The sequence below is a fragment of the Hyla sarda genome, unplaced genomic scaffold (genome assembly GCF_029499605.1).
Source record: "Hyla sarda isolate aHylSar1 unplaced genomic scaffold, aHylSar1.hap1 scaffold_2648, whole genome shotgun sequence".
NCBI classification, from domain to species: domain Eukaryota; kingdom Metazoa; phylum Chordata; class Amphibia; order Anura; family Hylidae; genus Hyla; species Hyla sarda.
The window spans coordinates 1-25,383 of NW_026609340.1; the positions used below are offsets into that span (position 1 = coordinate 1).

General features: G+C 46.0%; 11 non-coding genes across 11 annotated transcripts; all 11 read left to right on the forward strand.

Annotated features, from left to right (window-relative positions):
- The first annotated feature begins 1,070 nt into the window (after positions 1 to 1,070).
- Positions 1,071 to 1,261, forward strand: LOC130324417 (U2 spliceosomal RNA). Its single transcript, XR_008869419.1, has one exon. It is a non-coding gene; the product is annotated as a U2 spliceosomal RNA (small nuclear RNA).
- A 2,089-nt stretch (positions 1,262 to 3,350) lies between these two features.
- Positions 3,351 to 3,541, forward strand: LOC130324429 (U2 spliceosomal RNA). Its single transcript, XR_008869430.1, has one exon. It is a non-coding gene; the product is annotated as a U2 spliceosomal RNA (small nuclear RNA).
- Positions 3,542 to 5,631: 2,090 nt separating this feature from the next.
- LOC130324430 (U2 spliceosomal RNA) lies at positions 5,632 to 5,822 on the forward strand. The gene has a single exon (XR_008869431.1). It is a non-coding gene; the product is annotated as a U2 spliceosomal RNA (small nuclear RNA).
- A 1,971-nt stretch (positions 5,823 to 7,793) lies between these two features.
- On the forward strand, positions 7,794 to 7,984 carry LOC130324431 (U2 spliceosomal RNA). Its single transcript, XR_008869432.1, has one exon. It is a non-coding gene; the product is annotated as a U2 spliceosomal RNA (small nuclear RNA).
- Positions 7,985 to 10,069: 2,085 nt separating this feature from the next.
- Positions 10,070 to 10,260, forward strand: LOC130324432 (U2 spliceosomal RNA). Its single transcript, XR_008869433.1, has one exon. It is a non-coding gene; the product is annotated as a U2 spliceosomal RNA (small nuclear RNA).
- Positions 10,261 to 12,350: 2,090 nt separating this feature from the next.
- Positions 12,351 to 12,541, forward strand: LOC130324418 (U2 spliceosomal RNA). The gene has a single exon (XR_008869420.1). It is a non-coding gene; the product is annotated as a U2 spliceosomal RNA (small nuclear RNA).
- Positions 12,542 to 14,597: 2,056 nt separating this feature from the next.
- Positions 14,598 to 14,788, forward strand: LOC130324419 (U2 spliceosomal RNA). The gene has a single exon (XR_008869421.1). It is a non-coding gene; the product is annotated as a U2 spliceosomal RNA (small nuclear RNA).
- Positions 14,789 to 16,877: 2,089 nt separating this feature from the next.
- Positions 16,878 to 17,068, forward strand: LOC130324420 (U2 spliceosomal RNA). Its single transcript, XR_008869422.1, has one exon. It is a non-coding gene; the product is annotated as a U2 spliceosomal RNA (small nuclear RNA).
- A 2,098-nt stretch (positions 17,069 to 19,166) lies between these two features.
- LOC130324428 (U2 spliceosomal RNA) lies at positions 19,167 to 19,357 on the forward strand. The gene has a single exon (XR_008869429.1). It is a non-coding gene; the product is annotated as a U2 spliceosomal RNA (small nuclear RNA).
- Positions 19,358 to 21,440: 2,083 nt separating this feature from the next.
- LOC130324421 (U2 spliceosomal RNA) lies at positions 21,441 to 21,631 on the forward strand. Its single transcript, XR_008869423.1, has one exon. It is a non-coding gene; the product is annotated as a U2 spliceosomal RNA (small nuclear RNA).
- A 2,091-nt stretch (positions 21,632 to 23,722) lies between these two features.
- On the forward strand, positions 23,723 to 23,913 carry LOC130324422 (U2 spliceosomal RNA). The gene has a single exon (XR_008869424.1). It is a non-coding gene; the product is annotated as a U2 spliceosomal RNA (small nuclear RNA).
- The last annotated feature ends 1,470 nt before the right edge of the window (positions 23,914 to 25,383 follow it).

Genomic DNA, 25,383 nt, shown 5'->3' on the forward strand with positions numbered 1-25,383 from the left:
CATTAGACGAAAAAAAAGAAGAAAAAGAAGAATAATACGCCCAGAAAAGAGGCGAAAAGGAGAAAAACGTAAAAAAACGTGAAAAAAAAGTAAGAGGAAGAGAAGGGAAAAAAAGGTGGAAATGGGTTTAAAAGTGATTTCGGCGGAGAAATATATATATATATATATATATATATATATATATATATATATATATACGCGCACACACACACATATATATAAACGTATTCTCCGTTGAGATATTGCAGCCGCTGCTGTGTCCAGGCCCAGGAGCCTTAGCACTGTGCTGTGATGTCACTCAATACCACTGACATCACTAGGTGTAAACAACATCTCTCCTTTGCTGTGTATGTGACTATGGAGCTGTTTGGTGATGTCGTCTATTATGGCCTTCATAGAAGCAACAGGAGATTGTTGCATCCATCTAGAACCCTCAGAACTACAGTGCTATGATGTCACTCACTTCCACAGGCCTTGCAGAGTGTAAACAACAACAACCCAGCTTTGTTGTGTATGTAACCATAGGGATTTGTGATGTCACCTAGAACCTTCACAGCAGCGACAGCTTTATGAGGAGCATCAGCACTGCTCTGCCTGAGCAGAACCATCACCGCCATAGGTTGTCAAATAACCCGGATTTAACCCACACAGGTAAGTCCAATGGGGTGCAGGCATGTCCTCTATGCTTACAGCTTCCCGTGGGTGTTGGTTTGATACCGTTTGGGGACAGCCAAGGAGGCATCTGCAGGCAACAAAGGTAGGTGTGTGCTTGTGTGTGTGTTTCCTATGCAGATCCTAAGCCCAGTGTCACATGCAAGTAGGAGGAGTAAGAAGGGTTCCTGGCAAATCCGGGTTATGGATTGCATTTAAAAAGGCCCCGTGGGAGTGCAATGGGCCCCTGTCTTGCTGCTTAGCAATAATGGTATGGGTTTAGGTTCTGCTGTGTGTACTGGTGGTTGACTGCCCCCCAGCCCAGAGTGTGCATGGAAAATTGTCTGGCAGCCTCCCTGACAGCAAGCAGTGATAGTGCCCATGAAGGGGACCTTGTTGGGCCCGCCCCTTTCACGGTTATCGCTTCTCGGCCTTTTGGCTAAGATCAAGTGTAGTATCTGTTCTTATCAGTTTAATATCTGATACGTCCCCTATCTGGGGACCATATATTAAATGGATTTTTGAGAACGGGGGCCGATTTCGAAGCTTGCTTCCGTCGCCCTATGCATTGACCCGATATGGCAGTATCTTCGGGTACAGTGCACCACCCCCTTACAGGGTTAAAAAGAAAGATTCCTACTTTCATTGCTACCTGCTTGCTGGCTAGCCAGCTAGCCAGCCCTGTGGGCCTTGCTGCTGCAGCCAAAAAACAAAAGGTGGTGCTGCTGCTGCTGCTTCTGCTGCTTCTGCTTGTGTCTGGCCGCTGTTGGAGCGTCCAGGCACAGGACTTCTGCTGCTGCTGACTAAATGGCCTCCTTAATTGGATCATTTGAGTAGCCAGCACACCTGTGCAGGTAGGGCATGACATGATAGGCAGCTGCCTTGATAGCGGGTGGGTGCTGAATGTTCCTAATTGACAAAATAAGATTAATGCTTATGAAGAAATATAAAATCTCATCCCTTCCCCAATATCGCGCCACACCCCTACCCCTTAATTCCCTGGTTGAACTTGATGGACATATGTCTTTTTTCGACCGTACTAACTATGTAACTATGTAACATAACATGGGGGGGGGGGGGGGGGGTCTCCTGGCTGTTCACACAGGTGTGTCATTGCTGTACATTGACCATGCATTGCTTCTGTGGTATTGCAAAGGCAAAGACAAATGCTTCCAGCCATCCATTGCACTAATGGATTGGTCATCAGCTGGCTGTCTATGTCCCGCATCAATATAGACCAAAGTACAGAGGGTTAGGCTATGCTATTGTGCACCTACCTGATGCATCAGAAGGTGCGAGGCCCTTGCTAAATTCTGTGCACAGACTTTGAGATCTATACTTTAGACTGTATCTAAACCTGCTCCAACATGGACTGACATTCTGGCCTACTTTCAGCCGATGCGACTTGTCTGTCGCTGAACAGTCACTTTTTATGTATTCAGCACCTATGTATAATGTTGTAAAAATGCTCTAGAAGCTAAAGTCGCAGAAATGTCACACATATTTGGCCTGCAACTTTCTGTGCGACAAATTCAGACAGGAAAAATCAGTATAAATCCTTAGAAAATTATCCCCCAGTGTCTCCATCTGCTGGCGGTATTGAATAAGCATTGCTGCACTGATGGGGTATGCATTAGACGAAAAAAAAGAAGAAAAAGAAGAATAATACGCCCAGAAAAGAGGCGAAAAGGAGAAAAACGTAAAAAAACGTGAAAAAAAAGTAAGAGGAAGAGAAGGGAAAAAAAGGTGGAAATGGGTTTAAAAGTGATTTCGGCGGAGAAATATATATATATATATATATATATATATATATATATATATATATACGCGCACACACACACATATATATAAACGTATTCTCCGTTGAGATATTGCAGCCGCTGCTGTGTCCAGGCCCAGGAGCCTTAGCACTGTGCTGTGATGTCACTCAATACCACTGACATCACTAGGTGTAAACAACATCTTTCCTTTGCTGTGTATGTGACTATGGAGCTGTTTGGTGATGTCGTCTATTATGGCCTTCATAGAAGCAACAGGAGATTGTTGCATCCATCTAGAACCCTCAGAACTACAGTGCTATGATGTCACTCACTTCCACAGGCCTTGCAGAGTGTAAACAACAACAACCCAGCTTTGTTGTGTATGTAACCATAGGGATTTGTGATGTCACCTAGAACCTTCACAGCAGCGACAGCTTTATGAGGAGCATCAGCACTGCTCTGCCTGAGCAGAACCATCACCGCCATAGGTTGTCAAATAACCCGGATTTAACCCACACAGGTAAGTCCAATGGGGTGCAGGCATGTCCTCTATGCTTACAGCTTCCCGTGGGTGTTGGTTTGATACCGTTTGGGGACAGCCAAGGAGGCATCTGCAGGCAACAAAGGTAGGTGTGTGCTTGTGTGTGTGTTTCCTATGCAGATCCTAAGCCCAGTGTCACATGCAAGTAGGAGGAGTAAGAAGGGTTCCTGGCAAATCCGGGTTATGGATTGCATTTAAAAAGGCCCCGTGGGAGTGCAATGGGCCCCTGTCTTGCTGCTTAGCAATAATGGTATGGGTTTAGGTTCTGCTGTGTGTACTGGTGGTTGACTGCCCCCCAGCCCAGAGTGTGCATGGAAAATTGTCTGGCAGCCTCCCTGACAGCAAGCAGTGATAGTGCCCATGAAGGGGACCTTGTTGGGCCCGCCCCTTTCACGGTTATCGCTTCTCGGCCTTTTGGCTAAGATCAAGTGTAGTATCTGTTCTTATCAGTTTAATATCTGATACGTCCCCTATCTGGGGACCATATATTAAATGGATTTTTGAGAACGGGGGCCGATTTCGAAGCTTGCTTCCGTCGCCCTATGCATTGACCCGATATGGCAGTATCTTCGGGTACAGTGCACCACCCCCTTACAGGGTTAAAAAGAAAGATTCCTACTTTCATTGCTACCTGCTTGCTGGCTAGCCAGCTAGCCAGCCCTGTGGGCCTTGCTGCTGCAGCCAAAAAACAAAAGGTGGTGCTGCTGCTGCTGCTTCTGCTGCTTCTGCTTGTGTCTGGCCGCTGTTGGAGCGTCCAGGCACAGGACTTCTGCTGCTGCTGACTAAATGGCCTCCTTAATTGGATCATTTGAGTAGCCAGCACACCTGTGCAGGTAGGGCATGACATGATAGGCAGCTGCCTTGATAGCGGGTGGGTGCTGAATGTTCCTAATTGACAAAATAAGATTAATGCTTATGAAGAAATATAAAATCTCATCCCTTCCCCAATATCGCGCCACACCCATACCCCTTAATTCCCTGGTTGAACTTGATGGACATATGTCTTTTTTCGACCGTACTAACTATGTAACTATGTAACATAACATGGGGGGGGGGGGGGGGGGGTCTCCTGGCTGTTCACACAGGTGTGTCATTGCTGTACATTGACCATGCATTGCTTCTGTGGTATTGCAAAGGCAAAGACAAATGCTTCCAGCCATCCATTGCACTAATGGATTGGTCATCAGCTGGCTGTCTATGTCCCGCATCAATATAGACCAAAGTACAGAGGGTTAGGCTATGCTATTGTGCACCTACCTGATGCATCAGAAGGTGCGAGGCCCTTGCTAAATTCTGTGCACAGACTTTGAGATCTATACTTTAGACTGTATCTAAACCTGCTCCAACATGGACTGACATTCTGGCCTACTTTCAGCCGATGCGACTTGTCTGTCGCTGAACAGTCGCTTTTTATGTATTCAGCACCTATGTATAATGTTGTAAAAATGCTCTAGAAGCTAAAGTCGCAGAAATGTCACACATATTTGGCCTGCAACTTTCTGTGCGACAAATTCAGACAGGAAAAATCAGTATAAATCCTTAGAAAATTATCCCCCAGTGTCTCCATCTGCTGGCGGTATTGAATAAGCATTGCTGCACTGATGGGGTATGCATTAGACGAAAAAAAAGAAGAAAAAGAAGAATAATACGCCCAGAAAAGAGGCGAAAAGGAGAAAAACGTAAAAAAACGTGAAAAAAAAGTAAGAGGAAGAGAAGGGAAAAAAAGGTGGAAATGGGTTTAAAAGTGATTTTGGCGGAGAAATATATATATATATATATATATATATATATATATATATATATATACGCGCACACACACACATATATATAAACGTATTCTCCGTTGAGATATTGCAGCCGCTGCTGTGTCCAGGCCCAGGAGCCTTAGCACTGTGCTGTGATGTCACTCAATACCACTGACATCACTAGGTGTAAACAACATCTCTCCTTTGCTGTGTATGTGACTATGGAGCTGTTTGGTGATGTCGTCTATTATGGCCTTCATAGAAGCAACAGGAGATTGTTGCATCCATCTGGAACCCTCAGAACTACAGTGCTATGATGTCACTCACTTCCACAGGCCTTGCAGAGTGTAAACAACAACAACCCAGCTTTGTTGTGTATGTAACCATAGGGATTTGTGATGTCACCTAGAACCTTCACAGCAGCGACAGCTTTATGAGGAGCATCAGCACTGCTCTGCCTGAGCAGAACCATCACCGCCATAGGTTGTCAAATAACCCGGATTTAACCCACACAGGTAAGTCCAATGGGGTGCAGGCATGTCCTCTATGCTTACAGCTTCCCGTGGGTGTTGGTTTGATACCGTTTGGGGACAGCCAAGGAGGCATCTGCAGGCAACAAAGGTAGGTGTGTGCTTGTGTGTGTGTTTCCTATGCAGATCCTAAGCCCAGTGTCACATGCAAGTAGGAGGAGTAAGAAGGGTTCCTGGCAAATCCGGGTTATGGATTGCATTTAAAAAGGCCCCGTGGGAGTGCAATGGGCCCCTGTCTTGCTGCTTAGCAATAATGGTATGGGTTTAGGTTCTGCTGTGTGTACTGGTGGTTGACTGCCCCCCAGCCCAGAGTGTGCATGGAAAATTGTCTGGCAGCCTCCCTGACAGCAAGCAGTGATAGTGCCCATGAAGGGGACCTTGTTGGGCCCGCCCCTTTCACGGTTATCGCTTCTCGGCCTTTTGGCTAAGATCAAGTGTAGTATCTGTTCTTATCAGTTTAATATCTGATACGTCCCCTATCTGGGGACCATATATTAAATGGATTTTTGAGAACGGGGGCCGATTTCGAAGCTTGCTTCCGTCGCCCTATGCATTGACCCGATATGGCAGTATCTTCGGGTACAGTGCACCACCCCCTTACAGGGTTAAAAAGAAAGATTCCTACTTTCATTGCTACCTGCTTGCTGGCTAGCCAGCTAGCCAGCCCTGTGGGCCTTGCTGCTGCTGCTGCTTCTGCTGCTTCTGCTTGTGTCTGGCCGCTGTTGGAGCGTCCAGGCACAGGACTTCTGCTGCTGCTGACTAAATGGCCTCCTTAATTGGATCATTTGAGTAGCCAGCACACCTGTGCAGGTAGGGCATGACATGATAGGCAGCTGCCTTGATAGCGGGTGGGTGCTGAATGTTCCTAATTGACAAAATAAGATTAATGCTTATGAAGAAATATAAAATCTCATCCCTTCCCCAATATCGCGCCACACCCCTACCCCTTAATTCCCTGGTTGAACTTGATGGACATATGTCTTTTTTCGACCGTACTAACTATGTAACTATGTAACATAACATGGGGGGGGGGGGGGGGGGTCTCCTGGCTGTTCACACAGGTGTGTCATTGCTGTACATTGACCATGCATTGCTTCTGTGGTATTGCAAAGGCAAAGACAAATGCTTCCAGCCATCCATTGCACTAATGGATTGGTCATCAGCTGGCTGTCTATGTCCCGCATCAATATAGACCAAAGTACAGAGGGTTAGGCTATGCTATTGTGCACCTACCTGATGCATCAGAAGGTGCGAGGCCCTTGCTAAATTCTGTGCACAGACTTTGAGATCTATACTTTAGACTGTATCTAAACCTGCTCCAACATGGACTGACATTCTGGCCTACTTTCAGCCGATGCGACTTGTCTGTCGCTGAACAGTCGCTTTTTATGTATTCAGCACCTATGTATAATGTTGTAAAAATGCTCTAGAAGCTAAAGTCGCAGAAATGTCACACATATTTGGCCTGCAACTTTCTGTGCGACAAATTCAGACAGGAAAAATCAGTATAAATCCTTAGAAAATTATCCCCCAGTGTCTCCATCTGCTGGCGGTATTGAATAAGCATTGCTGCACTGATGGGGTATGCATTAGACGAAAAAAAAGAAGAAAAAGAAGAATAATACGCCCAGAAAAGAGGCGAAAAGGAGAAAAACGTAAAAAAACGTGAAAAAAAAGTAAGAGGAAGAGAAGGGAAAAAAAGGTGGAAATGGGTTTAAAAGTGATTTCGGCGGAGAAATATATATATATATATATATATATATATATATACGCGCACACACACACATATATATAAACGTATTCTCCGTTGAGATATTGCAGCCGCTGCTGTGTCCAGGCCCAGGAGCCTTAGCACTGTGCTGTGATGTCACTCAATACCACTGACATCACTAGGTGTAAACAACATCTCTCCTTTGCTGTGTATGTGACTATGGAGCTGTTTGGTGATGTCGTCTATTATGGCCTTCATAGAAGCAACAGGAGATTGTTGCATCCATCTAGAACCCTCAGAACTACAGTGCTATGATGTCACTCACTTCCACAGGCCTTGCAGAGTGTAAACAACAACAACCCAGCTTTGTTGTGTATGTAACCATAGGGATTTGTGATGTCACCTAGAACCTTCACAGCAGCGACAGCTTTATGAGGAGCATCAGCACTGCTCTGCCTGAGCAGAACCATCACCGCCATAGGTTGTCAAATAACCCGGATTTAACCCACACAGGTAAGTCCAATGGGGTGCAGGCAACAAAGGTAGGTGTGTGCTTGTGTGTGTGTTTCCTATGCAGATCCTAAGCCCAGTGTCACATGCAAGTAGGAGGAGTAAGAAGGGTTCCTGGCAAATCCGGGTTATGGATTGCATTTAAAAAGGCCCCGTGGGAGTGCAATGGGCCCCTGTCTTGCTGCTTAGCAATAATGGTATGGGTTTAGGTTCTGCTGTGTGTACTGGTGGTTGACTGCCCCCCAGCCCAGAGTGTGCATGGAAAATTGTCTGGCAGCCTCCCTGACAGCAAGCAGTGATAGTGCCCATGAAGGGGACCTTGTTGGGCCCGCCCCTTTCACGGTTATCGCTTCTCGGCCTTTTGGCTAAGATCAAGTGTAGTATCTGTTCTTATCAGTTTAATATCTGATACGTCCCCTATCTGGGGACCATATATTAAATGGATTTTTGAGAACGGGGGCCGATTTCGAAGCTTGCTTCCGTCGCCCTATGCATTGACCCGATATGGCAGTATCTTCGGGTACAGTGCACCACCCCCTTACAGGGTTAAAAAGAAAGATTCCTACTTTCATTGCTACCTGCTTGCTGGCTAGCCAGCTAGCCAGCCCTGTGGGCCTTGCTGCTGCAGCCAAAAAACAAAAGGTGGTGCTGCTGCTGCTGCTTCTGCTGCTTCTGCTTGTGTCTGGCCGCTGTTGGAGCGTCCAGGCACAGGACTTCTGCTGCTGCTGACTAAATGGCCTCCTTAATTGGATCATTTGAGTAGCCAGCACACCTGTGCAGGTAGGGCATGACATGATAGGCAGCTGCCTTGATAGCGGGTGGGTGCTGAATGTTCCTAATTGACAAAATAAGATTAATGCTTATGAAGAAATATAAAATCTCATCCCTTCCCCAATATCGCGCCACACCCCTACCCCTTAATTCCCTGGTTGAACTTGATGGACATATGTCTTTTTTCGACCGTACTAACTATGTAACTATGTAACATAACATGGGGGGGGGGGGGGGGGGTCTCCTGGCTGTTCACACAGGTGTGTCATTGCTGTACATTGACCATGCATTGCTTCTGTGGTATTGCAAAGGCAAAGACAAATGCTTCCAGCCATCCATTGCACTAATGGATTGGTCATCAGCTGGCTGTCTATGTCCCGCATCAATATAGACCAAAGTACAGAGGGTTAGGCTATGCTATTGTGCACCTACCTGATGCATCAGAAGGTGCGAGGCCCTTGCTAAATTCTGTGCACAGACTTTGAGATCTATACTTTAGACTGTATCTAAACCTGCTCCAACATGGACTGACATTCTGGCCTACTTTCAGCCGATGCGACTTGTCTGTCGCTGAACAGTCGCTTTTTATGTATTCAGCACCTATGTATAATGTTGTAAAAATGCTCTAGAAGCTAAAGTCGCAGAAATGTCACACATATTTGGCCTGCAACTTTCTGTGCGACAAATTCAGACAGGAAAAATCAGTATAAATCCTTAGAAAATTATCCCCCAGTGTCTCCATCTGCTGGCGGTATTGAATAAGCATTGCTGCACTGATGGGGTATGCATTAGACGAAAAAAAAGAAGAAAAAGAAGAATAATACGCCCAGAAAAGAGGCGAAAAGGAGAAAAACGTAAAAAAACGTGAAAAAAAAGTAAGAGGAAGAGAAGGGAAAAAAAGGTGGAAATGGGTTTAAAAGTGATTTCGGCGGAGAAATATATATATATATATATATATATATATATATATATATATACGCGCACACACACACATATATATAAACGTATTCTCCGTTGAGATATTGCAGCCGCTGCTGTGTCCAGGCCCAGGAGCCTTAGCACTGTGCTGTGATGTCACTCAATACCACTGACATCACTAGGTGTAAACAACATCTCTCCTTTGCTGTGTATGTGACTATGGAGCTGTTTGGTGATGTCGTCTATTATGGCCTTCATAGAAGCAACAGGAGATTGTTGCATCCATCTAGAACCCTCAGAACTACAGTGCTATGATGTCACTCACTTCCACAGGCCTTGCAGAGTGTAAACAACAACAACCCAGCTTTGTTGTGTATGTAACCATAGGGATTTGTGATGTCACCTAGAACCTTCACAGCAGCGACAGCTTTATGAGGAGCATCAGCACTGCTCTGCCTGAGCAGAACCATCACCGCCATAGGTTGTCAAATAACCCGGATTTAACCCACACAGGTAAGTCCAATGGGGTGCAGGCATGTCCTCTATGCTTACAGCTTCCCGTGGGTGTTGGTTTGATACCGTTTGGGGACAGCCAAGGAGGCATCTGCAGGCAACAAAGGTAGGTGTGTGCTTGTGTGTGTGTTTCCTATGCAGATCCTAAGCCCAGTGTCACATGCAAGTAGGAGGAGTAAGAAGGGTTCCTGGCAAATCCGGGTTATGGATTGCATTTAAAAAGGCCCCGTGGGAGTGCAATGGGCCCCTGTCTTGCTGCTTAGCAATAATGGTATGGGTTTAGGTTCTGCTGTGTGTACTGGTGGTTGACTGCCCCCCAGCCCAGAGTGTGCATGGAAAATTGTCTGGCAGCCTCCCTGACAGCAAGCAGTGATAGTGCCCATGAAGGGGACCTTGTTGGGCCCGCCCCTTTCACGGTTATCGCTTCTCGGCCTTTTGGCTAAGATCAAGTGTAGTATCTGTTCTTATCAGTTTAATATCTGATACGTCCCCTATCTGGGGACCATATATTAAATGGATTTTTGAGAACGGGGGCCGATTTCGAAGCTTGCTTCCGTCGCCCTATGCATTGACCCGATATGGCAGTATCTTCGGGTACAGTGCACCACCCCCTTACAGGGTTAAAAAGAAAGATTCCTACTTTCATTGCTACCTGCTTGCTGGCTAGCCAGCTAGCCAGCCCTGTGGGCCTTGCTGCTGCAGCCAAAAAACAAAAGGTGGTGCTGCTGCTGCTGCTTCTGCTGCTTCTGCTTGTGTCTGGCCGCTGTTGGAGCGTCCAGGCACAGGACTTCTGCTGCTGCTGACTAAATGGCCTCCTTAATTGGATCATTTGAGTAGCCAGCACACCTGTGCAGGTAGGGCATGACATGATAGGCAGCTGCCTTGATAGCGGGTGGGTGCTGAATGTTCCTAATTGACAAAATAAGATTAATGCTTATGAAGAAATATAAAATCTCATCCCTTCCCCAATATCGCGCCACACCCCTACCCCTTAATTCCCTGGTTGAACTTGATGGACATATGTCTTTTTTCGACCGTACTAACTATGTAACTATGTAACATAACATGGGGGGGGGGGGGGGGGGGGGTCTCCTGGCTGTTCACACAGGTGTGTCATTGCTGTACATTGACCATGCATTGCTTCTGTGGTATTGCAAAGGCAAAGACAAATGCTTCCAGCCATCCATTGCACTAATGGATTGGTCATCAGCTGGCTGTCTATGTCCCGCATCAATATAGACCAAAGTACAGAGGGTTAGGCTATGCTATTGTGCACCTACCTGATGCATCAGAAGGTGCGAGGCCCTTGCTAAATTCTGTGCACAGACTTTGAGATCTATACTTTAGACTGTATCTAAACCTGCTCCAACATGGACTGACATTCTGGCCTACTTTCAGCCGATGCGACTTGTCTGTCGCTGAACAGTCGCTTTTTATGTATTCAGCACCTATGTATAATGTTGTAAAAATGCTCTAGAAGCTAAAGTCGCAGAAATGTCACACATATTTGGCCTGCAACTTTCTGTGCGACAAATTCAGACAGGAAAAATCAGTATAAATCCTTAGAAAATTATCCCCCAGTGTCTCCATCTGCTGGCGGTATTGAATAAGCATTGCTGCACTGATGGGGTATGCATTAGACGAAAAAAAAGAAGAAAAAGAAGAATAATACGCCCAGAAAAGAGGCGAAAAGGAGAAAAACGTAAAAAAACGTGAAAAAAAAGTAAGAGGAAGAGAAGGGAAAAAAAGGTGGAAATGGGTTTAAAAGTGATTTCGGCGGAGAAATATATATATATATATATATATATATATATATATATATATATACGCGCACACACACACATATATATAAACGTATTCTCCGTTGAGATATTGCAGCCGCTGCTGTGTCCAGGCCCAGGAGCCTTAGCACTGTGCTGTGATGTCACTCAATACCACTGACATCACTAGGTGTAAACAACATCTCTCCTTTGCTGTGTATGTGACTATGGAGCTGTTTGGTGATGTCGTCTATTATGGCCTTCATAGAAGCAACAGGAGATTGTTGCATCCATCTAGAACCCTCAGAACTACAGTGCTATGATGTCACTCACTTCCACAGGCCTTGCAGAGTGTAAACAACAACAACCCAGCTTTGTTGTGTATGTAACCATAGGGATTTGTGATGTCACCTAGAACCTTCACAGCAGCGACAGCTTTATGAGGAGCATCAGCACTGCTCTGCCTGAGCAGAACCATCACCGCCATAGGTTGTCAAATAACCCGGATTTAACCCACACAGGTAAGTCCAATGGGGTGCAGGCATGTCCTCTATGCTTACAGCTTCCCGTGGGTGTTGGTTTGATACCGTTTGGGGACAGCCAAGGAGGCATCTGCAGGCAACAAAGGTAGGTGTGTGCTTGTGTGTGTGTTTCCTATGCAGATCCTAAGCCCAGTGTCACATGCAAGTAGGAGGAGTAAGAAGGGTTCCTGGCAAATCCGGGTTATGGATTGCATTTAAAAAGGCCCCGTGGGAGTGCAATGGGCCCCTGTCTTGCTGCTTAGCAATAATGGTATGGGTTTAGGTTCTGCTGTGTGTACTGGTGGTTGACTGCCCCCCAGCCCAGAGTGTGCATGGAAAATTGTCTGGCAGCCTCCCTGACAGCAAGCAGTGATAGTGCCCATGAAGGGGACCTTGTTGGGCCCGCCCCTTTCACGGTTATCGCTTCTCGGCCTTTTGGCTAAGATCAAGTGTAGTATCTGTTCTTATCAGTTTAATATCTGATACGTCCCCTATCTGGGGACCATATATTAAATGGATTTTTGAGAACGGGGGCCGATTTCGAAGCTTGCTTCCGTCGCCCTATGCATTGACCCGATATGGCAGTATCTTCGGGTACAGTGCACCACCCCCTTACAGGGTTAAAAAGAAAGATTCCTACTTTCATTGCTACCTGCTTGCTGGCTAGCCAGCTAGCCAGCCCTGTGGGCCTTGCTGCTGCTGCTGCTTCTGCTGCTTCTGCTTGTGTCTGGCCGCTGTTGGAGCGTCCAGGCACAGGACTTCTGCTGCTGCTGACTAAATGGCCTCCTTAATTGGATCATTTGAGTAGCCAGCACACCTGTGCAGGTAGGGCATGACATGATAGGCAGCTGCCTTGATAGCGGGTGGGTGCTGAATGTTCCTAATTGACAAAATAAGATTAATGCTTATGAAGAAATATAAAATCTCATCCCTTCCCCAATATCGCGCCACACCCCTACCCCTTAATTCCCTGGTTGAACTTGATGGACATATGTCTTTTTTCGACCGTACTAACTATGTAACTATGTAACATAACATGGGGGGGGGGGGTCTCCTGGCTGTTCACACAGGTGTGTCATTGCTGTACATTGACCATGCATTGCTTCTGTGGTATTGCAAAGGCAAAGACAAATGCTTCCAGCCATCCATTGCACTAATGGATTGGTCATCAGCTGGCTGTCTATGTCCCGCATCAATATAGACCAAAGTACAGAGGGTTAGGCTATGCTATTGTGCACCTACCTGATGCATCAGAAGGTGCGAGGCCCTTGCTAAATTCTGTGCACAGACTTTGAGATCTATACTTTAGACTGTATCTAAACCTGCTCCAACATGGACTGACATTCTGGCCTACTTTCAGCCGATGCGACTTGTCTGTCGCTGAACAGTCGCTTTTTATGTATTCAGCACCTATGTATAATGTTGTAAAAATGCTCTAGAAGCTAAAGTCGCAGAAATGTCACACATATTTGGCCTGCAACTTTCTGTGCGACAAATTCAGACAGGAAAAATCAGTATAAATCCTTAGAAAATTATCCCCCAGTGTCTCCATCTGCTGGCGGTATTGAATAAGCATTGCTGCACTGATGGGGTATGCATTAGACGAAAAAAAAGAAGAAAAAGAAGAATAATACGCCCAGAAAAGAGGCGAAAAGGAGAAAAACGTAAAAAAACGTGAAAAAAAAGTAAGAGGAAGAGAAGGGAAAAAAAGGTGGAAATGGGTTTAAAAGTGATTTCGGCGGAGAAATATATATATATATATATATATATATATATATATATATATATATATACGCGCACACACACACATATATATAAACGTATTCTCCGTTGAGATATTGCAGCCGCTGCTGTGTCCAGGCCCAGGAGCCTTAGCACTGTGCTGTGATGTCACTCAATACCACTGACATCACTAGGTGTAAACAACATCTCTCCTTTGCTGTGTATGTGACTATGGAGCTGTTTGGTGATGTCGTCTATTATGGCCTTCATAGAAGCAACAGGAGATTGTTGCATCCATCTAGAACCCTCAGAACTACAGTGCTATGATGTCACTCACTTCCACAGGCCTTGCAGAGTGTAAACAGCAACAACCCAGCTTTGTTGTGTATGTAACCATAGGGATTTGTGATGTCACCTAGAACCTTCACAGCAGCGACAGCTTTATGAGGAGCATCAGCACTGCTCTGCCTGAGCAGAACCATCACCGCCATAGGTTGTCAAATAACCCGGATTTAACCCACACAGGTAAGTCCAATGGGGTGCAGGCATGTCCTCTATGCTTACAGCTTCCCGTGGGTGTTGGTTTGATACCGTTTGGGGACAGCCAAGGAGGCATCTGCAGGCAACAAAGGTAGGTGTGTGCTTGTGTGTGTGTTTCCTATGCAGATCCTAAGCCCAGTGTCACATGCAAGTAGGAGGAGTAAGAAGGGTTCCTGGCAAATCCGGGTTATGGATTGCATTTAAAAAGGCCCCGTGGGAGTGCAATGGGCCCCTGTCTTGCTGCTTAGCAATAATGGTATGGGTTTAGGTTCTGCTGTGTGTACTGGTGGTTGACTGCCCCCCAGCCCAGAGTGTGCATGGAAAATTGTCTGGCAGCCTCCCTGACAGCAAGCAGTGATAGTGCCCATGAAGGGGACCTTGTTGGGCCCGCCCCTTTCACGGTTATCGCTTCTCGGCCTTTTGGCTAAGATCAAGTGTAGTATCTGTTCTTATCAGTTTAATATCTGATACGTCCCCTATCTGGGGACCATATATTAAATGGATTTTTGAGAACGGGGGCCGATTTCGAAGCTTGCTTCCGTCGCCCTATGCATTGACCCGATATGGCAGTATCTTCGGGTACAGTGCACCACCCCCTTACAGGGTTAAAAAGAAAGATTCCTACTTTCATTGCTACCTGCTTGCTGGCTAGCCAGCTAGCCAGCCCTGTGGGCCTTGCTGCTGCAGCCAAAAAACAAAAGGTGGTGCTGCTGCTGCTGCTTCTGCTGCTTCTGCTTGTGTCTGGCCGCTGTTGGAGCGTCCAGGCACAGGACTTCTGCTGCTGCTGACTAAATGGCCTCCTTAATTGGATCATTTGAGTAGCCAGCACACCTGTGCAGGTAGGGCATGACATGATAGGCAGCTGCCTTGATAGCGGGTGGGTGCTGAATGTTCCTAATTGACAAAATAAGATTAATGCTTATGAAGAAATATAAAATCTCATCCCTTCCCCAATATCGCGCCACACCCCTACCCCTTAATTCCCTGGTTGAACTTGATGGACATATGTCTTTTTTCGACCGTACTAACTATGTAACTATGTAACATAACATGGGGGGGGGGGGGGGGGGGGTCTCCTGGCTGTTCACACAGGTGTGTCATTGCTGTACATTGACCATGCATTGCTTCTGTGGTATTGCAAAGGCAAAGACAAATGCTTCCAGCCATCCATTGCACTAATGGATTGGTCATCAGCTGGCTGTCTATGTCCCGCATCAATATAGACCAAAGTACAGAGGGTTAGGCTATGCTATTGTGCACCTACCTGATGCATCAGAAGGTGCGAGGCCCTTGCTAAATTCTGTGCACAGACTTTGAGATCTATACTTTAGACTGTATCTAAACCTGCTCCAACATGGACTGACATTCTGGCCTACTTTCAGCCGATGCGACTTGTCTGTCGCTGAACAGTCGCTTTTTATGTATTCAGCACCTATGTATAATGTTGTAAAAATGCTCTAGAAGCTAAAGTCGCAGAAATGTCACACATATTTGGCCTGCAACTTTCTGTGCGACAAATTCAGACAGGAAAAATCAGTATAAATCCTTAGAAAATTATCCCCCAGTGTCTCCATCTGCTGGCGGTATTGAATAAGCATTGCTGCACTGATGGGGTATGCATTAGACGAAAAAAAAGAAGAAAAAGAAGAATAATACGCCCAGAAAAGAGGCGAAAAGGAGAAAAACGTAAAAAAACGTGAAAAAAAAGTAAGAGGAAGAGAAGGGAAAAAAAGGTGGAAATGGGTTTAAAAGTGATTTCGGCGGAGAAATATATATATATATATATATATATATATATATATATATATATACGCGCACACACACACATATATATAAACGTATTCTCCGTTGAGATATTGCAGCCGCTGCTGTGTCCAGGCCCAGGAGCCTTAGCACTGTGCTGTGATGTCACTCAATACCACTGACATCACTAGGTGTAAACAACATCTCTCCTTTGCTGTGTATGTGACTATGGAGCTGTTTGGTGATGTCGTCTATTATGGCCTTCATAGAAGCAACAGGAGATTGTTGCATCCATCTAGAACCCTCAGAACTACAGTGCTATGATGTCACTCACTTCCACAGGCCTTGCAGAGTGTAAACAACAACAACCCAGCTTTGTTGTGTATGTAACCATAGGGATTTGTGATGTCACCTAGAACCTTCACAGCAGCGACAGCTTTATGAGGAGCATCAGCACTGCTCTGCCTGAGCAGAACCATCACCGCCATAGGTTGTCAAATAACCCGGATTTAACCCACACAGGTAAGTCCAATGGGGTGCAGGCATGTCCTCTATGCTTACAGCTTCCCGTGGGTGTTGGTTTGATACCGTTTGGGGACAGCCAAGGAGGCATCTGCAGGCAACAAAGGTAGGTGTGTGCTTGTGTGTGTGTTTCCTATGCAGATCCTAAGCCCAGTGTCACATGCAAGTAGGAGGAGTAAGAAGGGTTCCTGGCAAATCCGGGTTATGGATTGCATTTAAAAAGGCCCCGTGGGAGTGCAATGGGCCCCTGTCTTGCTGCTTAGCAATAATGGTATGGGTTTAGGTTCTGCTGTGTGTACTGGTGGTTGACTGCCCCCCAGCCCAGAGTGTGCATGGAAAATTGTCTGGCAGCCTCCCTGACAGCAAGCAGTGATAGTGCCCATGAAGGGGACCTTGTTGGGCCCGCCCCTTTCACGGTTATCGCTTCTCGGCCTTTTGGCTAAGATCAAGTGTAGTATCTGTTCTTATCAGTTTAATATCTGATACGTCCCCTATCTGGGGACCATATATTAAATGGATTTTTGAGAACGGGGGCCGATTTCGAAGCTTGCTTCCGTCGCCCTATGCATTGACCCGATATGGCAGTATCTTCGGGTACAGTGCACCACCCCCTTACAGGGTTAAAAAGAAAGATTCCTACTTTCATTGCTACCTGCTTGCTGGCTAGCCAGCTAGCCAGCCCTGTGGGCCTTGCTGCTGCAGCCAAAAAACAAAAGGTGGTGCTGCTGCTGCTGCTGCTTCTGCTGCTTCTGCTTGTGTCTGGCCGCTGTTGGAGCGTCCAGGCACAGGACTTCTGCTGCTGCTGACTAAATGGCCTCCTTAATTGGATCATTTGAGTAGCCAGCACACCTGTGCAGGTAGGGCATGACATGATAGGCAGCTGCCTTGATAGCGGGTGGGTGCTGAATGTTCCTAATTGACAAAATAAGATTAATGCTTATGAAGAAATATAAAATCTCATCCCTTCCCCAATATCGCGCCACACCCATACCCCTTAATTCCCTGGTTGAACTTGATGGACATATGTCTTTTTTCGACCGTACTAACTATGTAACTATGTAACATAACATGGGGGGGGGGGGGGGGGGGGTCTCCTGGCTGTTCACACAGGTGTGTCATTGCTGTACATTGACCATGCATTGCTTCTGTGGTATTGCAAAGGCAAAGACAAATGCTTCCAGCCATCCATTGCACTAATGGATTGGTCATCAGCTGGCTGTCTATGTCCCGCATCAATATAGACCAAAGTACAGAGGGTTAGGCTATGCTATTGTGCACCTACCTGATGCATCAGAAGGTGCGAGGCCCTTGCTAAATTCTGTGCACAGACTTTGAGATCTATACTTTAGACTGTATCTAAACCTGCTCCAACATGGACTGACATTCTGGCCTACTTTCAGCCGATGCGACTTGTCTGTCGCTGAACAGTCGCTTTTTATGTATTCAGCACCTATGTATAATGTTGTAAAAATGCTCTAGAAGCTAAAGTCGCAGAAATGTCACACATATTTGGCCTGCAACTTTCTGTGCGACAAATTCAGACAGGAAAAATCAGTATAAATCCTTAGAAAATTATCCCCCAGTGTCTCCATCTGCTGGCGGTATTGAATAAGCATTGCTGCACTGATGGGGTATGCATTAGACGAAAAAAAAGAAGAAAAAGAAGAATAATACGCCCAGAAAAGAGGCGAAAAGGAGAAAAACGTAAAAAAACGTGAAAAAAAAGTAAGAGGAAGAGAAGGGAAAAAAAGGTGGAAATGGGTTTAAAAGTGATTTCGGCGGAGATATATATATATATATATATATATATATATATATATATATATATATATATACGCGCACACACACACATATATATAAACGTATTCTCCGTTGAGATATTGCAGCCGCTGCTGTGTCCAGGCCCAGGAGCCTTAGCACTGTGCTGTGATGTCACTCAATACCACTGACATCACTAGGTGTAAACAACATCTCTCCTTTGCTGTGTATGTGACTATGGAGCTGTTTGGTGATGTCGTCTATTATGGCCTTCATAGAAGCAACAGGAGATTGTTGCATCCATCTAGAACCCTCAGAACTACAGTGCTATGATGTCACTCACTTCCACAGGCCTTGCAGAGTGTAAACAACAACAACCCAGCTTTGTTGTGTATGTAACCATAGGGATTTGTGATGTTACCTAGAACCTTCACAGCAGCGACAGCTTTATGAGGAGCATCAGCACTGCTCTGCCTGAGCAGAACCATCACCGCCATAGGTTGTCAAATAACCCGGATTTAACCCACACAGGTAAGTCCAATGGGGTGCAGGCATGTCCTCTATGCTTACAGCTTCCCGTGGGTGTTGGTTTGATACCGTTTGGGGACAGCCAAGGAGGCATCTGCAGGCAACAAAGGTAGGTGTGTGCTTGTGTGTGTGTTTCCTATGCAGATCCTAAGCCCAGTGTCACATGCAAGTAGGAGGAGTAAGAAGGGTTCCTGGCAAATCCGGGTTATGGATTGCATTTAAAAAGGCCCCGTGGGAGTGCAATGGGCCCCTGTCTTGCTGCTTAGCAATAATGGTATGGGTTTAGGTTCTGCTGTGTGTACTGGTGGTTGACTGCCCCCCAGCCCAGAGTGTGCATGGAAAATTGTCTGGCAGCCTCCCTGACAGCAAGCAGTGATAGTGCCCATGAAGGGGACCTTGTTGGGCCCGCCCCTTTCACGGTTATCGCTTCTCGGCCTTTTGGCTAAGATCAAGTGTAGTATCTGTTCTTATCAGTTTAATATCTGATACGTCCCCTATCTGGGGACCATATATTAAATGGATTTTTGAGAACGGGCGCCGATTTCGAAGCTTGCTTCCGTCGCCCTATGCATTGACCCGATATGGCAGTATCTTCGGGTACAGTGCACCACCCCCTTACAGGGTTAAAAAGAAAGATTCCTACTTTCATTGCTACCTGCTTGCTGGCTAGCCAGCTAGCCAGCCCTGTGGGCCTTGCTGCTGCAGCCAAAAAACAAAAGGTGGTGCTGCTGCTGCTGCTGCTTCTGCTGCTTCTGCTTGTGTCTGGCCGCTGTTGGAGCGTCCAGGCACAGGACTTCTGCTGCTGCTGACTAAATGGCCTCCTTAATTGGATCATTTGAGTAGCCAGCACACCTGTGCAGGTAGGGCATGACATGATAGGCAGCTGCCTTGATAGCGGGTGGGTGCTGAATGTTCCTAATTGACAAAATAAGATTAATGCTTATGAAGAAATATAAAATCTCATCCCTTCCCCAATATCGCGCCACACCCCTACCCCTTAATTCCCTGGTTGAACTTGATGGACATATGTCTTTTTTCGACCGTACTAACTATGTAACTATGTAACATAACATGGGGGGGGGGGGTCTCCTGGCTGTTCACACAGGTGTGTCATTGCTGTACATTGACCATGCATTGCTTCTGTGGTATTGCAAAGGCAAAGACAAATGCTTCCAGCCATCCATTGCACTAATGGATTGGTCATCAGCTGGCTGTCTATGTCCCGCATCAATATAGACCAAAGTACAGAGGGTTAGGCTATGCTATTGTGCACCTACCTGATGCATCAGAAGGTGCGAGGCCCTTGCTAAATTCTGTGCACAGACTTTGAGATCTATACTTTAGACTGTATCTAAACCTGCTCCAACATGGACTGACATTCTGGCCTACTTTCAGCCGATGCGACTTGTCTGTCGCTGAACAGTCGCTTTTTATGTATTCAGCACCTATGTATAATGTTGTAAAAATGCTCTAGAAGCTAAAGTCGCAGAAATGTCACACATATTTGGCCTGCAACTTTCTGTGCGACAAATTCAGACAGGAAAAATCAGTATAAATCCTTAGAAAATTATCCCCCAGTGTCTCCATCTGCTGGCGGTATTGAATAAGCATTGCTGCACTGATGGGGTATGCATTAGACGAAAAAAAAGAAGAAAAAGAAGAATAATACGCCCAGAAAAGAGGCGAAAAGGAGAAAAACGTAAAAAAACGTGAAAAAAAAGTAAGAGGAAGAGAAGGGAAAAAAAGGTGGAAATGGGTTTAAAAGTGATTTCGGCGGAGAATATATATATATATATATATATATATATATATATATATATATACGCGCACACACACACATATATATAAACGTATTCTCCGTTGAGATATTGCAGCCGCTGCTGTGTCCAGGCCCAGGAGCCTTAGCACTGTGCTGTGATGTCACTCAATACCACTGACATCACTAGGTGTAAACAACATCTCTCCTTTGCTGTGTATGTGACTATGGAGCTGTTTGGTGATGTCCTCTATTATGGCCTTCATAGAAGCAACAGGAGATTGTTGCATCCATCTAGAACCCTCAGAACTACAGTGCTATGATGTCACTCACTTCCACAGGCCTTGCAGAGTGTAAACAACAACAACCCAGCTTTGTTGTGTATGTAACCATAGGGATTTGTGATGTCACCTAGAACCTTCACAGCAGCGACAGCTTTATGAGGAGCATCAGCACTGCTCTGCCTGAGCAGAACCATCACCGCCATAGGTTGTCAAATAACCCGGATTTAACCCACACAGGTAAGTCCAATGGGGTGCAGGCATGTCCTCTATGCTTACAGCTTCCCGTGGGTGTTGGTTTGATACCGTTTGGGGACAGCCAAGGAGGCATCTGCAGGCAACAAAGGTAGGTGTGTGCTTGTGTGTGTGTTTCCTATGCAGATCCTAAGCCCAGTGTCACATGCAAGTAGGAGGAGTAAGAAGGGTTCCTGGCAAATCCGGGTTATGGATTGCATTTAAAAAGGCCCCGTGGGAGTGCAATGGGCCCCTGTCTTGCTGCTTAGCAATAATGGTATGGGTTTAGGTTCTGCTGTGTGTACTGGTGGTTGACTGCCCCCCAGCCCAGAGTGTGCATGGAAAATTGTCTGGCAGCCTCCCTGACAGCAAGCAGTGATAGTGCCCATGAAGGGGACCTTGTTGGGCCCGCCCCTTTCACGGTTATCGCTTCTCGGCCTTTTGGCTAAGATCAAGTGTAGTATCTGTTCTTATCAGTTTAATATCTGATACGTCCCCTATCTGGGGACCATATATTAAATGGATTTTTGAGAACGGGGGCCGATTTCGAAGCTTGCTTCCGTCGCCCTATGCATTGACCCGATATGGCAGTATCTTCGGGTACAGTGCACCACCCCCTTACAGGGTTAAAAAGAAAGATTCCTACTTTCATTGCTACCTGCTTGCTGGCTAGCCAGCTAGCCAGCCCTGTGGGCCTTGCTGCTGCAGCCAAAAAACAAAAGGTGGTGCTGCTGCTGCTGCTTCTGCTGCTTCTGCTTGTGTCTGGCCGCTGTTGGAGCGTCCAGGCACAGGACTTCTGCTGCTGCTGACTAAATGGCCTCCTTAATTGGATCATTTGAGTAGCCAGCACACCTGTGCAGGTAGGGCATGACATGATAGGCAGCTGCCTTGATAGCGGGTGGGTGCTGAATGTTCCTAATTGACAAAATAAGATTAATGCTTATGAAGAAATATAAAATCTCATCCCTTCCCCAATATCGCGCCACACCCCTACCCCTTAATTCCCTGGTTGAACTTGATGGACATATGTCTTTTTTCGACCGTACTAACTATGTAACTATGTAACATAACATGGGGGGGGGGGGGGGGGGGGGGTCTCCTGGCTGTTCACACAGGTGTGTCATTGCTGTACATTGACCATGCATTGCTTCTGTGGTATTGCAAAGGCAAAGACAAATGCTTCCAGCCATCCATTGCACTAATGGATTGGTCATCAGCTGGCTGTCTATGTCCCGCATCAATATAGACCAAAGTACAGAGGGTTAGGCTATGCTATTGTGCACCTACCTGATGCATCAGAAGGTGCGAGGCCCTTGCTAAATTCTGTGCACAGACTTTGAGATCTATACTTTAGACTGTATCTAAACCTGCTCCAACATGGACTGACATTCTGGCCTACTTTCAGCCGATGCGACTTGTCTGTCGCTGAACAGTCGCTTTTTATGTATTCAGCACCTATGTATAATGTTGTAAAAATGCTCTAGAAGCTAAAGTCGCAGAAATGTCACACATATTTGGCCTGCAACTTTCTGTGCGACAAATTCAGACAGGAAAAATCAGTATAAATCCTTAGAAAATTATCCCCCAGTGTCTCCATCTGCTGGCGGTATTGAATAAGCATTGCTGCACTGATGGGGTATGCATTAGACGAAAAAAAAGAAGAAAAAGAAGAATAATACGCCCAGAAAAGAGGCGAAAAGGAGAAAAACGTAAAAAAACGTGAAAAAAAAGTAAGAGGAAGAGAAGGGAAAAAAAGGTGGAAATGGGTTTAAAAGTGATTTCGGCGGAGAAATATATATATATATATATATATATATATATATATATATATATACGCGCACACACACACATATATATAAACGTATTCTCCGTTGAGATATTGCAGCCGCTGCTGTGTCCAGGCCCAGGAGCCTTAGCACTGTGCTGTGATGTCACTCAATACCACTGACATCACTAGGTGTAAACAACATCTCTCCTTTGCTGTGTATGTGACTATGGAGCTGTTTGGTGATGTCGTCTATTACGGCCTTCATAGAAGCAACAGGAGATTGTTGCATCCATCTAGAACCCTCAGAACTACAGTGCTATGATGTCACTCACTTCCACAGGCCTTGCAGAGTGTAAACAACAACAACCCAGCTTTGTTGTGTATGTAACCATAGGGATTTGTGATGTCACCTAGAACCTTCACAGCAGCGACAGCTTTATGAGGAGCATCAGCACTGCTCTGCCTGAGCAGAACCATCACCGCCATAGGTTGTCAAATAACCCGGATTTAACCCACACAGGTAAGTCCAATGGGGTGCAGGCATGTCCTCTATGCTTACAGCTTCCCGTGGGTGTTGGTTTGATACCGTTTGGGGACAGCCAAGGAGGCATCTGCAGGCAACAATGGTAGGTGTGTGCTTGTGTGTGTGTTTCCTATGCAGATCCTAAGCCCAGTGTCACATGCAAGTAGGAGGAGTAAGAAGGGTTCCTGGCAAATCCGGGTTATGGATTGCATTTAAAAAGGCCCCGTGGGAGTGCAATGGGCCCCTGTCTTGCTGCTTAGCAATAATGGTATGGGTTTAGGTTCTGCTGTGTGTACTGGTGGTTGACTGCCCCCCAGCCCAGAGTGTGCATGGAAAATTGTCTGGCAGCCTCCCTGACAGCAAGCAGTGATAGTGCCCATGAAGGGGACCTTGTTGGGCCCGCCCCTTTCACGGTTATCGCTTCTCGGCCTTTTGGCTAAGATCAAGTGTAGTATCTGTTCTTATCAGTTTAATATCTGATACGTCCCCTATCTGGGGACCATATATTAAATGGATTTTTGAGAACGGGGGCCGATTTCGAAGCTTGCTTCCGTCGCCCTATGCATTGACCCGATATGGCAGTATCTTCGGGTACAGTGCACCACCCCCTTACAGGGTTAAAAAGAAAGATTCCTACTTTCATTGCTACCTGCTTGCTGGCTAGCCAGCTAGCCAGCCCTGTGGGCCTTGCTGCTGCAGCCAAAAAACAAAAGGTGGTGCTGCTGCTGCTGCTTCTGCTGCTTCTGCTTGTGTCTGGCCGCTGTTGGAGCGTCCAGGCACAGGACTTCTGCTGCTGCTGACTAAATGGCCTCCTTAATTGGATCATTTGAGTAGCCAGCACACCTGTGCAGGTAGGGCATGACATGATAGGCAGCTGCCTTGATAGCGGGTGGGTGCTGAATGTTCCTAATTGACAAAATAAGATTAATGCTTATGAAGAAATATAAAATCTCATCCCTTCCCCAATATCGCGCCACACCCCTACCCCTTAATTCCCTGGTTGAACTTGATGGACATATGTCTTTTTTCGACCGTACTAACTATGTAACTATGTAACATAACATGGGGGGGGGGGGGGGGGGGGGTCTCCTGGCTGTTCACACAGGTGTGTCATTGCTGTACATTGACCATGCATTGCTTCTGTGGTATTGCAAAGGCAAAGACAAATGCTTCCAGCCATCCATTGCACTAATGGATTGGTCATCAGCTGGCTGTCTATGTCCCGCATCAATATAGACCAAAGTACAGAGGGTTAGGCTATGCTATTGTGCACCTACCTGATGCATCAGAAGGTGCGAGGCCCTTGCTAAATTCTGTGCACAGACTTTGAGATCTATACTTTAGACTGTATCTAAACCTGCTCCAACATGGACTGACATTCTGGCCTACTTTCAGCCGATGCGACTTGTCTGTCGCTGAACAGTCGCTTTTTATGTATTCAGCACCTATGTATAATGTTGTAAAAATGCTCTAGAAGCTAAAGTCGCAGAAATGTCACACATATTTGGCCTGCAACTTTCTGTGCGACAAATTCAGACAGGAAAAATCAGTATAAATCCTTAGAAAATTATCCCCCAGTGTCTCCATCTGCTGGCGGTATTGAATAAGCATTGCTGCACTGATGGGGTATGCATTAGACGAAAAAAAAGAAGAAAAAGAAGAATAATACGCCCAGAAAAGAGGCGAAAAGGAGAAAAACGTAAAAAAACGTGAAAAAAAAGTAAGAGGAAGAGAAGGGAAAAAAAGGTGGAAATGGGTTTAAAAGTGATTTCGGCGGAGAAATATATATATATATATATATATATATATATATATATATATATATACGCGCACACACACACATATATATAAACGTATTCTCCGTTGAGATATTGCAGCCGCTGCTGTGTCCAGGCCCAGGAGCCTTAGCACTGTGCTGTGATGTCACTCAATACCACTGACATCACTAGGTGTAAACAACATCTCTCCTTTGCTGTGTATGTGACTATGGAGCTGTTTGGTGATGTCGTCTATTACGGCCTTCATAGAAGCAACAGGAGATTGTTGCATCCATCTAGAACCCTCAGAACTACAGTGC